The 14808-nt window shown below is 34.9% G+C and overlaps 1 protein-coding gene across 3 annotated transcripts in view; it reads right to left on the reverse strand.

The window, feature by feature from the left end:
• The window catches only part of LOC122714713, a 151981-nt gene that overhangs the window by 70525 nt on the left and 66648 nt on the right, over positions 1-14808 (reverse strand). The window contains exon 1 of one of the 3 annotated variants that reach the window (XM_043936319.1): positions 617-725. The exons of the other annotated variants lie outside the window; for them this stretch is intronic. The gene's annotated coding sequence lies outside the window, so the exon portion shown is untranslated. Of the gene's footprint in view, positions 1-616; positions 726-14808 lie in introns of those variants that run through there. 3 annotated transcript variants of the gene reach the window in all.

Here is a 14808-nt window from a genome sequence, read left to right on the forward strand (position 1 = left end):
CGATAATAATTATTATTTATTATTAAATTTACTTCTACGATATTTTTAAAAAAAAATAATAATAATAATTGCGATAATAATTATTATTTATTATTAAATTTACTTCTACGATATTTTTTAAAAAAAAATAATAATAATAATTGCGATAATAATTATTATTTATTATTAGATCTACTTCTACGATATTTTTAAAAAAAATAATAATAATAAATAATAATTGCAATAATAATTATTATTTATTATTAAATCTACTTTTACGATATTTAAAAAAAAAATAATAATAATTGCGATAATAATTATTATTTATTATTAGATCTACTTCTACGATATTTAAAAAAAAAAATAATAATAATTGCGATAATAATTATTATTTATTATTAGATCTATTTCTACGATATTTTTACTTTTACACAACTACGATCATTCTACGATCATTCTCCATTTTCCAAGATAATTACAACCACTCTCTATCCTTCTCTATTTCATAATATTAACTTTCACTTCATCTTCTCCAATTACAAATGAATAAATCCGTTAAATCTTCGATATTTTTATTAAAAAGAAAAAAAAAAAAAAGAAAAAGAAAAAGAAAACCATCATAGTCACTCGTCATTACCATAATCCCTCACCGCACTTTTGGAAAGAAGTGTTCGAGCATCTTCGTCGGCAAAGATTTTTCCTCGAGAAGCTTAAATTCATACGAAGGTCGTGTTTCAAGAGCGAAGCCGCATCCACCCATCGACCCATCCACTTCAAATTCACCCGATCCCCGCAGCAGCTAACATCACTTTTCGCTTTGCAGAAACGGTTCGCGTCGCGCGCGTTTTCGCGCGATCCCGGCCGTCGAATCGACTTCCATCCGCCAACAGGCTAACAGACCGCCCCTTTTATACACGAATAAATTTTTTTCTCTCGTTACTTCTCGCTCGATAAATGTATCTCTGCCTCTATTATCCCTTTTCGAAAGGGATATATATATATTTCTTTCTCCCTCTCCTCTCTCTCTCTCTCTCTCTCTCTCTCTCTCTTTAGAAGAAAAAGCATTAAAAAGCATCATTAAACGGGATGGAATATTATATTGTAACGATCTATCTTCCTTCTTTGAAAAAGAGCGCTTCGTTGAAAAATTCATCTCGCTTGATTAATCTCGTCGTTGGAGTTTCTTTTTTCTTTTTTCTTTTTTTTTTTTTTTTTCTCTTTTTTTCTTGTTCGGTTGAACACCTTCGATAGATTAAATTATAAATCGATAGACGGCTAAGGTTAATTTAAAGGTGGATCGGAGTTTTAATTATCGAAAATGTAAATATAAATCACGTTTTAATGAAATTTCTGGGGGACGGATTAATAAATGAGAGGGATGAATCGTTGAATTATCGGGAACGGTGGGGGGAGGGGGAGAGGGTAAGAAAGAAGAAATGAATGAATGAGAAACTGATTTGCTGATTCGATGGAACGATTATAGGGGGGGGGATTCGAGGTAGTGAATGGAGAGGAGCGTGAGAGATTATGAAACGAACGAGGCAGGTTCGGTAACTGAACTGAAATAAATTACTCTTGGATATGGATATAATGGATGTGTGAAAATTTCATAAATTAGAGAGTGAAATTCGCGCACGTATCTTTTAACTTCTCGTTCCGTTTAATTAATAATTAGAAGCGTACAACCGGCAAATGTGGAGATAAAATCAAAATGTGAATGGATTTATGACGAAATTATTACGGAAAAGTATTAAATCCGACGATTACACGACAAAAATTCACTTCACTTTTTTCTTTTAATATCTTAGTATTTTCCTTTTTTTTTTTTCTTCTTTTATATATTTTAATTGTACAGTTTACGCGATTCGAAAAAATTTCTTCGATACTGCTTGATATCTTACCTTTTCATTTTTATCTTCTATTTACGATGGTCCAAGAAAATAATTCATTTTTATTATTACCTCATCGAAAATTGCCTTTCCCTCTTCTCTTTCTCCATTTTCCCATATCACGAGTTCGCGATTCGTACGCGGTTTTCTCGATTGACAGATTTCCCGCGAAAATTGCACGAATTGCACTTTCCTTTCTCCCTTCGAAGCAAGTCGTTTCACCTCGTCGATAGATATTTTTCTTCAAACAAAAATTTTTCAAAATAATTCTTTCCTTCTTCTTCTCGACAAAAAAAATTGCTCCATCTTTTAACAACCCTTTCACTTTCCCTTTTCCTTCTCTCCTCGCGTTTCGCTTATTTCACAATAACAAATTCGATCCGCATCTTCCATAAATCCATGGTCGCGATACGAAGAGAGAGAAATTCGCATAATTCGATGCTTTCGACAACCAAAAGCCCATCAATTCGAATTTCCTTGAGACAGGTTGACCGGCATTCAAACCTGGCCCATTTTATAACCGAAAAATCGTAAAATCCATTGCAGTAAACAGCTGCTCGTCCCCTCGATATACACGCACGAATTCCTTTCTCGTCTTCTCTCCTCAAATTTTCGTTCGGCCGAGCCAATTTTCGGCGCAAAAAACCGATCCTCGAAACGATATTCCCTCGTCGAACGGCGTTCCATACGGCTGTTCGCACGATCGATTCCCGCTGGAAATACGGCGACGTATTTCACGAGCCGACACGCTGTTACGCGTCTGCCAAAGCTGTGTCACCTCGAAGAGCTCAAAGCGTCACCGGCCAATTTCGTGTTAATCGTTTGCAGCGAGGGAAAAGATTAGTTTCGCGTGGAAAAAAGAGCGAAAATACGGGGAGACTTAAGAGCGGATCTCTTCGACTTTTCTTTTTAGAGGGAATTTTTTTGAAAATACGCTCCTCCTCCAATGGAAACGTATTTTATACGTTGATCTTTCTTCTCTTTAAGGAATATTATATTTTCGAGTTTGTCGAGGGATTATTCGCATCCGTTGAGGCGAGAGAATGAAGAAGATTGAAGATTGAATATGAGGAATAAATCGATTGAGATTGAAGGAAGAAATCGATTGTTAATTATCACAAGTTCCTCGTGACGAATCTTGATTATTAATTTTCTTGTATTCAACGATTATTATAGCGATTAATTATCGTATAAAATTGTATATAAAAATTTTTTCTATTATCGTATAATAGTTTCATCAAAATAAAGAAATAATTCTATAGCAAATATTTTCTATCTTTTTTATTTCTCATGCCTCCTCTCAATTTTTTTTATCCTAATTATCATCGGAGAAATAATAAGATTGTGAAACGATTTGATCGAAATAAAGAATACGTAAGAAAGAATATATTTAATAAAGGAAATAAAGGAATAAAACTATGCCACGCACAGATATGAATCGTGTCGATGCCTTTGTTATACTGAGCTCGCTACGTCGCGTCCCCCTTCAAAACAGGCAAAACAAAAACAGCGATCGCGTCCAATGACACCCAATTCATATATAAATATACGAAATACGAGTCGCACGTATCGTATATAAACTCGACACTTATCGAATAAAAGAAACAAATAATTTTGTACAGCGAATAAAGAAGAAGAAGAGGATCGATCTTTTCATTTTAATAGTCTTTCGTAACTTCGTATAACGAAATAAAAAAATAATTCTAACGTCATAAAGGAAATTCGGCGATGTTTCACGAGTCGACACCGTCCGCCAAAGCGGTCGAATATCCTATAAACTCATCTCAAAGTAAAAAAGAAAAAAAAAAAAAAAAGGATCCCAAACCAATGCCACGAATCAGAAAAGAAAAGTGTGCGGAGAAATGAAAAATAAATTCGGTGGACGAGATTAACCGTCCCTCCTCTGAAATCGAGCGAGCGGTCTTCACCTCGAAGAGCTCAAAGCGTCAATTTCGTGTTAATCGAATTTTCAACGAGGGAAAAGATTCTTTGCAACGAGCAGGAATAACGTCGAGAACGGAACTCCTGTTCTTCGACAGGAATAAATATATATACATAAATCGCGACGATTGGGAGGAAAATTTCGCAAAATTCAATCCCTTCGTAACCGTCAAAAGTCTCGTTATCTCGAATTTCCTTGATTGACGCGGCAACCTGGCCGTCGTTTTTCTCCGTGCACAATAATTATCGATCGGTCGTGAGTTAAACGAAGGGGCCAGGGGGCAGGCGTCGTTGCCTTTGTTGCCTCCAGTGGATAGCTCCAGTTCCGCTTGGCGGGGTCGGATCAACCCCGTTGTCGAGCGAATATTTATTTATTCGACGCACAGAGGAGGGGGAGGAAAGTGGGAGAATTGATTCGATTGAGCGTTATCGAGCTCGCTCGATTTCAGTCGGAGGAGGGACGGTTAATCTCGTCCACCGAATTTATTTTTCTCTCCCGCACACTTTTCCTTCTTTCTCGATTTGTGGCACTGGCTTGGGATCCGTTTTTTTTCTTTTTTTTTTTTTTTTACTTTGAGATGAGTTTATACGATACTCGTTCAAAAATGAAAATTTGAAGAATATATTTTGTTTCTTAAGGATGTAATGTAATGAGATTAATAATATAATGTAACGGTTGAACGTAATAATTCGAGTAATTTGTTAGGGAAAAAGGAAAGAATGGAATGGTAGAGGTTCAGAGATTTGGAAACTCATTTATAGGAGTTTTTAAAAGCAACGATAACTTTTTTCTCTAATAATTCAATCAATGGAAATTTTTGATTTACGTTCTATTTTTCTAATACATTTACAATACAAATTTATAGGAGTTTGAAGAGGGTGAGAATACAACTGTTTCTTGGGAAAACAGTATTATGAGTTAACCAAAGACATTTACCAAATTTGATGGAATTTCGAAATAAATATACGTATAAATTCTCAAGTAGCAAAATATCTATGAAACGATTCGAATGATTTAAAAACTACCTATGTACCGAATATATAAATTATTTCTGCGCTCAGAAAACCGATACTGCGTTTCCGCCAGCCCAATATTTCCGTTCCTTTTCCTTTCTTCCTATTTTTCACATTTTTTTTCTTTCCTCCTATTTTTCCCATTTTTCTTCCTCCCCCCTTCCTCCCTCCCTCCATTTTTCACGGATCGTTCCTTTGCGCCGAGGAAAGCCCAGCGCTCGTTAGCACAGGAAATATTAATTTTCCGCGGCGCGGAAGGAGCCCGTCCGCTTTGTGAACCCTGGTGAATAACAGCAGGCAGATACAGTTTCCGCACCCATTTTCGAATGCGAGAACGCGTTTCGAGTCGTGCGCCACAGATAGAGTCCTCCTGCCAACCCTCGTTTCGTCGTCGAGACGTTCACAATTCGGCCAAATGACTCGTCGAAAATTCGCTTGCTTCGAAGGCACGAGTGATCAAAGGTTGTAAATTGTAACTTTCCACGCGGATGGAGGTCCGATTGACAATGTCTTTCCGGAATTTAATCTTTTTCTAATTAATATTCTTTTAGGAGGAAGAAACGGTGGATGGTAAGGGATCGTAAGGGACAAAGTGGATTTCGATGAAAGGAGGAAATCTTTTCTTTTCAAAAAGTGAAAAAGAACGAACGAAATATATCGATATACGAATAATAATAATTTTAATAATATTTTCGATAACGATTTTTAAAATGGAAAAAGAATTTATCGAAAGAGTTTAGATTACTTCATTCGATATCGAATAAAAGACTAGCTAACATTCAAAATTATTCGTTTTATGGAAATACGAAAAATCGTTTTATACTCGAGAAAAAGACGACGAAAAATATCGATATATGAATTCAAATTTTAATAACAATTTTTAAATTATTTTCAAATAAGAAAAATCTATAAACTGTTTCAATTATTTATTATCATGCGAAGAGATATAACTTCAAATCCATGTATCAAAACCACTCGACCTCTCGTTCTACGAATCTAGAAATGCAATATCTGCGGACAAGATTCGCTTTATATCTCGCAGAAAAAACGAAAAACCACGAAATATATAGACGATATGTGAATAAAATTCTCATTCACAATATTTCAATGAAAAAAGAAGAAATCTATGAAAAAATACCATCTCAGTTACTCGATCGATATCACAGGAACAAACCTAACCTATAAACTTAACCTAACCTAACTCTCCACGTGAAAACCACTCGACCTCTCGTTCTACGAATCTAGAAACGCAACATTTGCGGACAAGATACTTGCATTCGCTTTATATCTCATAGAAAAAACGAAAAACCACGAAATATATACACCATGTACGAATAAAATTCTCATTTACAATATTTCAATGAAAAAAGAAGAAATCTATGAAAAAATACCATCTCACTTACTCGATCGATATTACAGGAACAAACTTAACCTATAAACTTAACCTAACCTAACTCTCCACGTGAAAACCACTCGACCTCTCGTTCTACGAATCTAGAAACGCAACATTTGCGGACAAGATACTTCCATTCGCTTTATATCTCATAGAAAGAACGAAAAATTACAAAATATATACACCATGTACGAATAAAATTCTCATTTACAATATTTCAATGAAAAAAGAAAAATATCTATCGAAAAATACCATCTCAGTTACTCGATCGATATCACAGGAACAAACCTAACCTATAAACTTAACATAACCTAACTTTCCACGTGAAAACCACTCGACCTCTCGTTCTACCAGTCTCGAAACGCAATATCTGCGGACAAGATACTCCTATTCGCTTTATATCTCATAGAAAGAACGAAAAATTATAAAATATATATACGATATATGAATAAAATTTACAATAATTCAATGAAAAAAGAAAAATATCTATCGAAAAATACAAACTCAATTACTCGATCGATATTACAGAAACAAACCTAACCTATAAACTTAACCTAACCTAACTCTCCACGTGAAAACCACTCGACCTCTCGTTCTACCAGTCTCGAAACGCAATATCTGCGGACAAGATAGACCGATTCGCTTTATATCTTGCAGAGAGAACGACCAATACTCGGTAAACCGTGGTTTGAACGTTCACGAGGGTCCATTACGATCAAGAAGCGGCGGGCGGAAGGTAAACTTGGCAAGTTTGCCAAAGATGCCTTTTGCGTGGACCCTCCCCCCTCCTCCCTGTTCGTGTACAGCCTTCCCTTCACCGCAAAACGGATCCCTCCTCCTTTGAAATATATTCACCACGCTGACGTAGATTATCAATCCTTGTTTCGCGCGAATTTCACTCTGAGAGATATTGTCCGGGGAGATGTTGATGAGACTTGGTTATGTTTGTTTGTTTATGATGTGATCCGTGGGTTCGTGAAGGGTAGAGTGATTTATGGAGTATTGTAAAGGAGTATATTACGATAACTTGGCTTGTGAATATTCTCAACAACAAATATGTAATTAATGTAAATATTATTTATTGAGAAAACAAATTTGTTGCATAATGGTGTTCACGTAAGCACATTTAAAAAAGAAATTTATCGTTTTCTTGATATTTATTGAATTTCTTCTTATTTTGTATTCCAAATTGTTCTCAGAAGAAATATAGATAAAACGTTGTACGATGATTGATCTTTAAATAATCTTAAAGCGATAAAGTTTTAAGTAAAGTGATTTTAGTAATAACACGTTCTTACCTAGGATATATTTAAACTTGTAACGATAAAATGTTATAGAATCAGACGTAGACGTAAATATTTATATGTTTTTGTATCGAATTATATACATTCGTAACAAATTAGAGACAAAAAGAACTTGCAATTGTTAAATGATTTTGGAATAACGTTCCTGCGAATTTTCGAATAATTATGCAGTAGTATAATTTAATAGCGTAACTACTGAATTGTAATGAGCCTTCTGGAAAGCCGGAAAGGAATTCATACCAAGGGAATTCTAGTAAATTCCTGCTTAATTACCCCATTCGTACGAATACACAAGCTGGTCTCACGCGAAGAATCACACCTCATTCGACCCATTCTTCATTCCTTTCCTCGAAATAAAATCACGAAATAATATAAATTTAATTTAAACGATTTTTTCCTCTACTAAAATTTTTTTAATTTATAAATCTTCGCCATCGTTTCATCATTCACAAATTTGATCGAAAATCGAAAATTTGAATCGATTCATCGTATTCATTACTTTCAAAACATCTCCCCAAGATGGAAAAATGAAGAGTCGATTGAAAGCAAGGGGATTATCGTGATACCATTCGTGATCGATTATCGTCCTGGAAGAGGATTATGAAAACTTTGTTCGTTGCTCGAGAAGTTGCAACCACTTACATCCGTTCCAAGGACGTCACCCTCTGGTGAATTTATTCAGTCAACGGGGAACGAACCATTCCCCGTTGAAAATGTTGCAACTCATCCATCGTGATCTCTGGAAAATCTTCTTATCGAGACACGGAGGAGAATAAATCCTTGTAAATATTTGCGCAACATTCGTGCGTTCGACCCTCTCAACTTTTCACTTCAACATTCCACCAAGTCGAACCAAATATGTAGTGAAAATATGTATGCAGTAGGATGTGAGTAAGAAACGAATAACTCTTTTTCCACATATGCTTTCTTTCCTTCAATTTAACGAATCGATTATAAAAATGAAATTTCAATATACCTTCTGTTCCTCAAGATATAACGTTAAATATACAAAATTTTTATATTTGAAGTCTGATTGTTCGATTGAAAAAAATATTTCTATGCATGGAAGAGAAACCCTCGTCTTTTCCCTTTTCAAAAATTTCTATTAAATATGTATACGTACGAAATTTTTAGATTTGAGCTCTGATTGAAAAAAATATTTCTATGCATGGAAGAAACCCTCTTCTTTTTCCTTTTCAAAAATTTCTATTAAATATGTATACGTACGAAATTTTTAAATTTTAGATTTAGATTAGATTAGATTTTTAGATTAGGAAAAAAAAGAAACCCTCTTCTTTTTCCTTTTCAAAAATTTCATTAAACATGTATACGAAATTTTTAGATTTGAGCTCTGATTGAAAAAAATATTTCTATGCATGGAAAAAACCCCTGTCTTTTCCCTTTTCAAAAATTTCTATTACTAAAATATATGCGATTATATTTTCTTCAAACGAAATAAATTTTCTCACGAACGTACAGGTAAAAATATTCAGGATAAATTTATCGATTCACTGGATCGTGGATCGTGCGCGCAATGAGAGAAACGATTTTTCTCTTTCTTCAAAGTTTCGAGTTAACGAGCCACGATTTCTCTTGATTCCAGCAGAAACAACGAGTGGAAATTGTCTTCCGGTGTGTTGCAGTTTTGGGAGTCGCAACGAGGTAACGTATGGTAATGGTCTGCCCGTGTCGCTCCTCCCTTGCACCTTCTGCCACCGAAACTGTTGAAACATCGCCCTTTCCCTCCACCGGCCGTGTATCACTTTGGATTTTTCATTTTCGCCCCGCCTCGCCTCTTCACCTCGCCCCTTTCTTCTCCTGCATCGTTCATTACATTTTATTCAACGTTAAAGCGTCTTAGCATACGACGGTGAATCCGACTTTTCTCAAGTATGCTTCGTACCTCGTGCGATTTTCATAGGAAGATATCGATTTGAGAGAAGAGGGCGATGTATTTGAAAATACGAGTGCGATAAAATTTAATGAAATAACGAATCGAACTCTTCTGGGGCACAGAAAAAGGAAATTTGAATTTCGGATGAAATTTTTCGAGAGAAGAAAGTGATGTATTTGAGAGTGAAATAATATAAATCAGAACTTTTGTTTTGTGGAAAAATATGTTCTCGCCATTTTTTTTTTTTTTTTTTATAGAAAAGTATGGAAATTTGAATTTGAGATGAGATGTTTGAAAAAGGATTTTGAAAAGAGATATATTTGAGAATAAATTTATCAATTGCAATAATGAATTAAACTGTTTTGATTTAGAAAAATGAGAAAATTTGAATTTGGGATGAGATGTTTGAAGAAGGAAAGAGATATATTTGAGAATAAATTTATCAATTGTAATAATGAATTAAACTGTTCTGATTTAGAAAAATGAGAAAATTTGAATTTGGGATGAGATGTTTGAAGAAGGAAAGAAATATATTTGAGAATAAATTTATCAATTGTAATAATGAATTAAACTGTTTTGATTTAGAAAAATGAGAAAATTTGAATTTGGGATGAGATATTTGAAAAAGAAAAACAATATATTTGAGAATAAATTTATCAATTGTAATAATGAATTAAACTGATTTAGAAAAATGAGAAAATTATTTATTAAATATATATTTTTGTTCTTCTTACCCAGTATATTCTTTACTTTGATAAAAACAATTTTCACAACCTATTCCCCCAATACGAATAAATTCTCCAATTCAAAGATTTTCTTTTTCAACTTGTATATAATCCGTTCTTTCTCTACGAATTTTTATAAAAATTTTCGTCAAAAAACTCGAGCAAATCTTTATCCATTATTCAAACTTTTGAAAGTGAACCAATTTTCAAACGTACACGCTCGATTCCAAACTCGTTGCTTATTCATTATTCAAAACCATGAAATGGTGATCGTGATTAAAAAATTTCTATTCTCCATAGTAGAGGAAAAAAAAAAAAAAAAAAAAAAGAAATATTCTTATCACGATTCAATTCGCTTAACAAACACAGCGAGCGAGAATTTTTTTTTTTATTTTTAAACAGCACACCGATTTATAAACTCATTTTCCCCGCCGTGAGCATCGAAGAGGATCGCAAATATTTGCGGGAAACGTCGTAAAACGAAAATATTGAGTCTTCCGCGATGAACTCACCCCTCCTCTCCCCCCTCGCGGGGGTAAACCGAGCGAGAAAAGATATGATAAGATATCGTTGGTGGAATAAAATTTGCACCAGGGAGTGCAAACAGAGGAATGGAGAGGCGGTTGACGAGATCTCCAGAGTTTTTGACCAGAATTTTGTGGTGGAAAACGTGGAGGAACGTTGCCATTGATCGTCCGTGGGGTGAGAATACTCGCGCGACGAGCCCTGTTCTCAATTAACCCACCAACGGGACACGAGTCTTATCTTCTGCAGAACGTCGTTTTGTGCACGCTATCCAATAGGATAATAATCCTCCATCGAGTTTTGCTTTCGAACTTTTGGTTCTGGTTTTTTTTCCAACTTCGATCCGAGTTTGTACTTTTTCAATTTTTAAGTTATGGTATTTTGATTACGCGATTAATAGTTAGGAGGAGAGGAGAAAGATTTGGTTGCTTTTGTTCTCAATTTTTGGATGGCAGTATATATGTTTCTGTTATTATAATTAATTATTATATATATTATAATATATTATAATTAATTATTATATATATATATAAAGAAAAAGGGAAAGATTAGATGTGTATTGAAATAGTAAATGGAATATTTTTAAATTATATTATATAGTTTTCTACTTGTGATTTTCTATGTGATTGAAGAGACTTTGAAAAAAAAAGGTTGTTTTCAATTTTAGCAATATATATATATGTTTTTATTATATAATTAAGAATTTAAGGAAAAAGGAAAGGATTAAATGTATATTGAAATAGTAAGTGGAATATTTTTGAATTGTGTTATATAGTTTTCTAATTACGTGATTAGTAGTTTAAAAAAATTGGATAATGTATAATTAAAATTGGAATATTTAAATCTTGTGTTAATATAAATTTCCGTGATTTCCTGAGTCTCTCGAGTTTTATCTTCCGAAAAAAATGTAATAAAGAAAAGTTTGAATGACAAGTTCGAACTTTTCTTTATAGGATCGAATTTTATAAATCAATCTGCCAATTTATAAATAAATTCAGCATATTTAATCTTTCGTTTAACAACCATCCATCCAACCGTTAACTGCCATCCAAAAATTGAAAACAAATTTAATTTCGAATAGAATGCTCGTACATTTACTCGAGATTTAATTCTCAAAACGAAACGACTCGCAGAGCGGGGCCCTCTCCTCTAATACGTAATATTATGTTCTTTGACGCGGTGCGGAGATCTTGCAGTCGACGTCTTTCATACAAGATAAAACCGGATGTCTTTGATGGAGCTTCAACTCGAGGAAAAAAAAAACCCGCGCATTACCCGCAGAGTGCCTTGTTTTTAATATGCAGAGAGAGAGAGAGAGAGAGAGAGAGAGAGAGAGAGAGAGAGAGAGAGAGAGAGAAGGGAAAGAAAAGGGAGAGATACGGGACAACGTGAAAGATTAAAATTCTTTCCTCGAAATCCGCTATCTTTTCTTTCATCCATTCGATAAACATCGCTTTCACGATATTTCTCCCGCCAGAGGGAGACAGCAAAGAGAAACCTCGTCACTACGTGTCGCTACGTGTGTTCTTTGAAACCGACGCCGAAAGAATTCGATACTTGTCACGCGTTCTTTCACCACGAGCGAAATCTTGACACATTGACGCATCGATTTTTATATAAACCAAGAATGCAAAGCGGCAGGATTCAATAGAGCGATCAAAAGAGAAGAAGAAAATAATATCAGATGAATTATTCCGTTCCGTTTCATTCTTTCGTTGAGTCTTCTTCCATAAATCGATCGATAAATCCCAAAACACGTGTGGGAAAGATCAACGAAAAAAATTAAATTAATCTAAATACCGTTCAAGTATTCTTTCATTCTTTAATCCAATTTCTTTTAACCAAAAATTTCTCGCAAAAACCATAACGATCGGGATGATATATATTTTAGAACGAGCGAATAGAAAGAACCGATAATAAGAAAAAAAGAAAATTATCTTAACATTATTTTTTTTTTGAAAATAATTTCAATTCCAAACCCCAAAAATTAACACTATAAAAATATAAATAACATTTTTCCACCGCTGTTGCCTATTCGCTCGAAACACACGAGTAGTTTCGTCTAGGGATTTTTTCTGGAGGTCTAGGGAATCCAGCGATATCAGAAAGCTGAACGAAGCGAGAAAATTCACGGAAGAGCGGCGATTCACGCTCAACGAGCCGAGAACGATCGAGAACGTTGGGACGAAGAAAGATCGTCCAGAGTGTGTTTCACGCCTCCGAGCGGCGACCTACTTTACCCACCGAGCATTTACTCGTGGCCCGGAAACGGAGGATCGTCCGTCGCGGCTCATTTCGCTAATAACACTTCCCCTCGCGAGAAACCTCGTCCAAGAGGCTGCGACGAGTGACGATTATCTTTTTAAGGAAACGTTCGAGCCTCGAAAAGGTTGGAAATATATTCTTGACGATTACATCGTGGAGAAGATTCGGAAGGAGGCAGTTATCGAAAGACAAAGGAAATAAATTTGAAACGTAGAAAGCGGAAATTGTCGTGACGAAATTTTGTTTTTGGCGGAGATTGTCGATTTAGATAAAGCGAAATAGAAGATTGAGAAGGGAAATTTATGGATCGAATGAATTTATCGAATAAACTCGGGGTCGAAAAAAAAAATGAAGCGTCGTAAAAAGGAATAATTGAAAAGATAATTCAATACACGAGTTTATTTAAAATTATTTCAAATTTTGCACGACCCGTGATAAAATATTTTTAAAATCTTTTCGACGAATAATCCGAATTAAAATCTATCCAATTTAACGTGTTTTTTTTTTCCAAATGGAAAAATTCATCTTACTTTATCCATATACTTCCGATATATTTCGATAATGTATATATATTTCCGTTTTGAAATTTTATGCGATAAATGATCGAAAGTATGGACGACGATGAGTAGACTCATGATTCGAGCCGAGGAGAATTTTTGTGTTAGACGATTCGACGATTCGATTAATCGTCGGTATTTAAAGGTAATTCGAATCCAATCGAGGGCCGATCAAGATTCGAAACCGCAACAAGGATCCGATCGATAACTCGGATGAGATGTAATCGTTGTATGCCTACAGCAAACTCTACGTTGTTATCTTTTGAAGCTAAATTAATTCCTTAAGCCTCGCTTAATTCCTACTTGGCCTGGTCTGTTCACAATTCAACGCGAAACAAATTATTCCCGTTTAATTTAAATAATAATTTTATCTCTTACTTTGCAATAAAATCTACTCTACGATTTGGATATACTTTTTAAAACAAGTGTATCAAAATAATTTTTCAAACGTTTCGTGCAAAATTTGAATGTACGAACGTACGAAGCAAATTCTCTGTTCAAGCTTAAAATAAAATAATCTAATTACTTTGCATACTACTTCTGTGGAAAAAAATTTAGCCGCTTCTGCGAAAAATATAAAAAAAAGACCCACATCACGCTCCACTCTGCTCCCGATCGATCCCAACTTTTTCCAAAATTCTCTCGCGCAAACTGGAACCGAGAGAAACGAACGCGCATCATTTGACAATCATTCCATTTCGAGCATTTCGTTCGAGGATCAAAAAAACACCATCGATCGTTTGAAACTGCGATTCAAACGAATCAATCCGATCTTCCGACTCGAGTGAAGATCTTTCGCTCGAAATTTATTCCTTGCTCGTGGTGATGGGAATCGAACAGATCGAGTCGCAGATCGCGATTGCCCTGCAGGATTTCAAACGAAACCGCAGCTGAGGTTTACACCACAGCTCTCGTCACAATGTTGACGTATCGCTGTGGCGGGCAGCATGCCGGATATGCAAACGGGATCAGAGGACACTTTGGAGCGGACAACCACGGTGGCTGAACAGAAGGGGGAATACTTTCCTCCTTTCTTCCTTTATTCCCACGTACGATCTTGTTTTTTCGTTTCCTTCCTCCTCCTCCTCTTGAATTTTATTTATATCCGTCCGTCTCGTTTTTTCTTCTTCCTTTCACGCGCTGTTATTGTTAATCGATAGCACTGTAATTTTGCTTTTAAATTTTATTTTTATTATTATTATTATTAGTTAGTTTCTACGATCTTTTCGTTTCCTTCTTCCTCGTGAATTATTTACTTTTGTCCGTCTCCTTTTTTTCTTCTTTTTTCTTCTTTCACGCGCTATTATTGTTAATCGATAGCA

The sequence above is a fragment of the Apis laboriosa genome, unplaced genomic scaffold (genome assembly GCF_014066325.1).
Source record: "Apis laboriosa isolate Shangri-la unplaced genomic scaffold, ASM1406632v1 scaffold34_cov151, whole genome shotgun sequence".
Lineage (NCBI taxonomy): Eukaryota > Metazoa > Arthropoda > Insecta > Hymenoptera > Apidae > Apis > Apis laboriosa.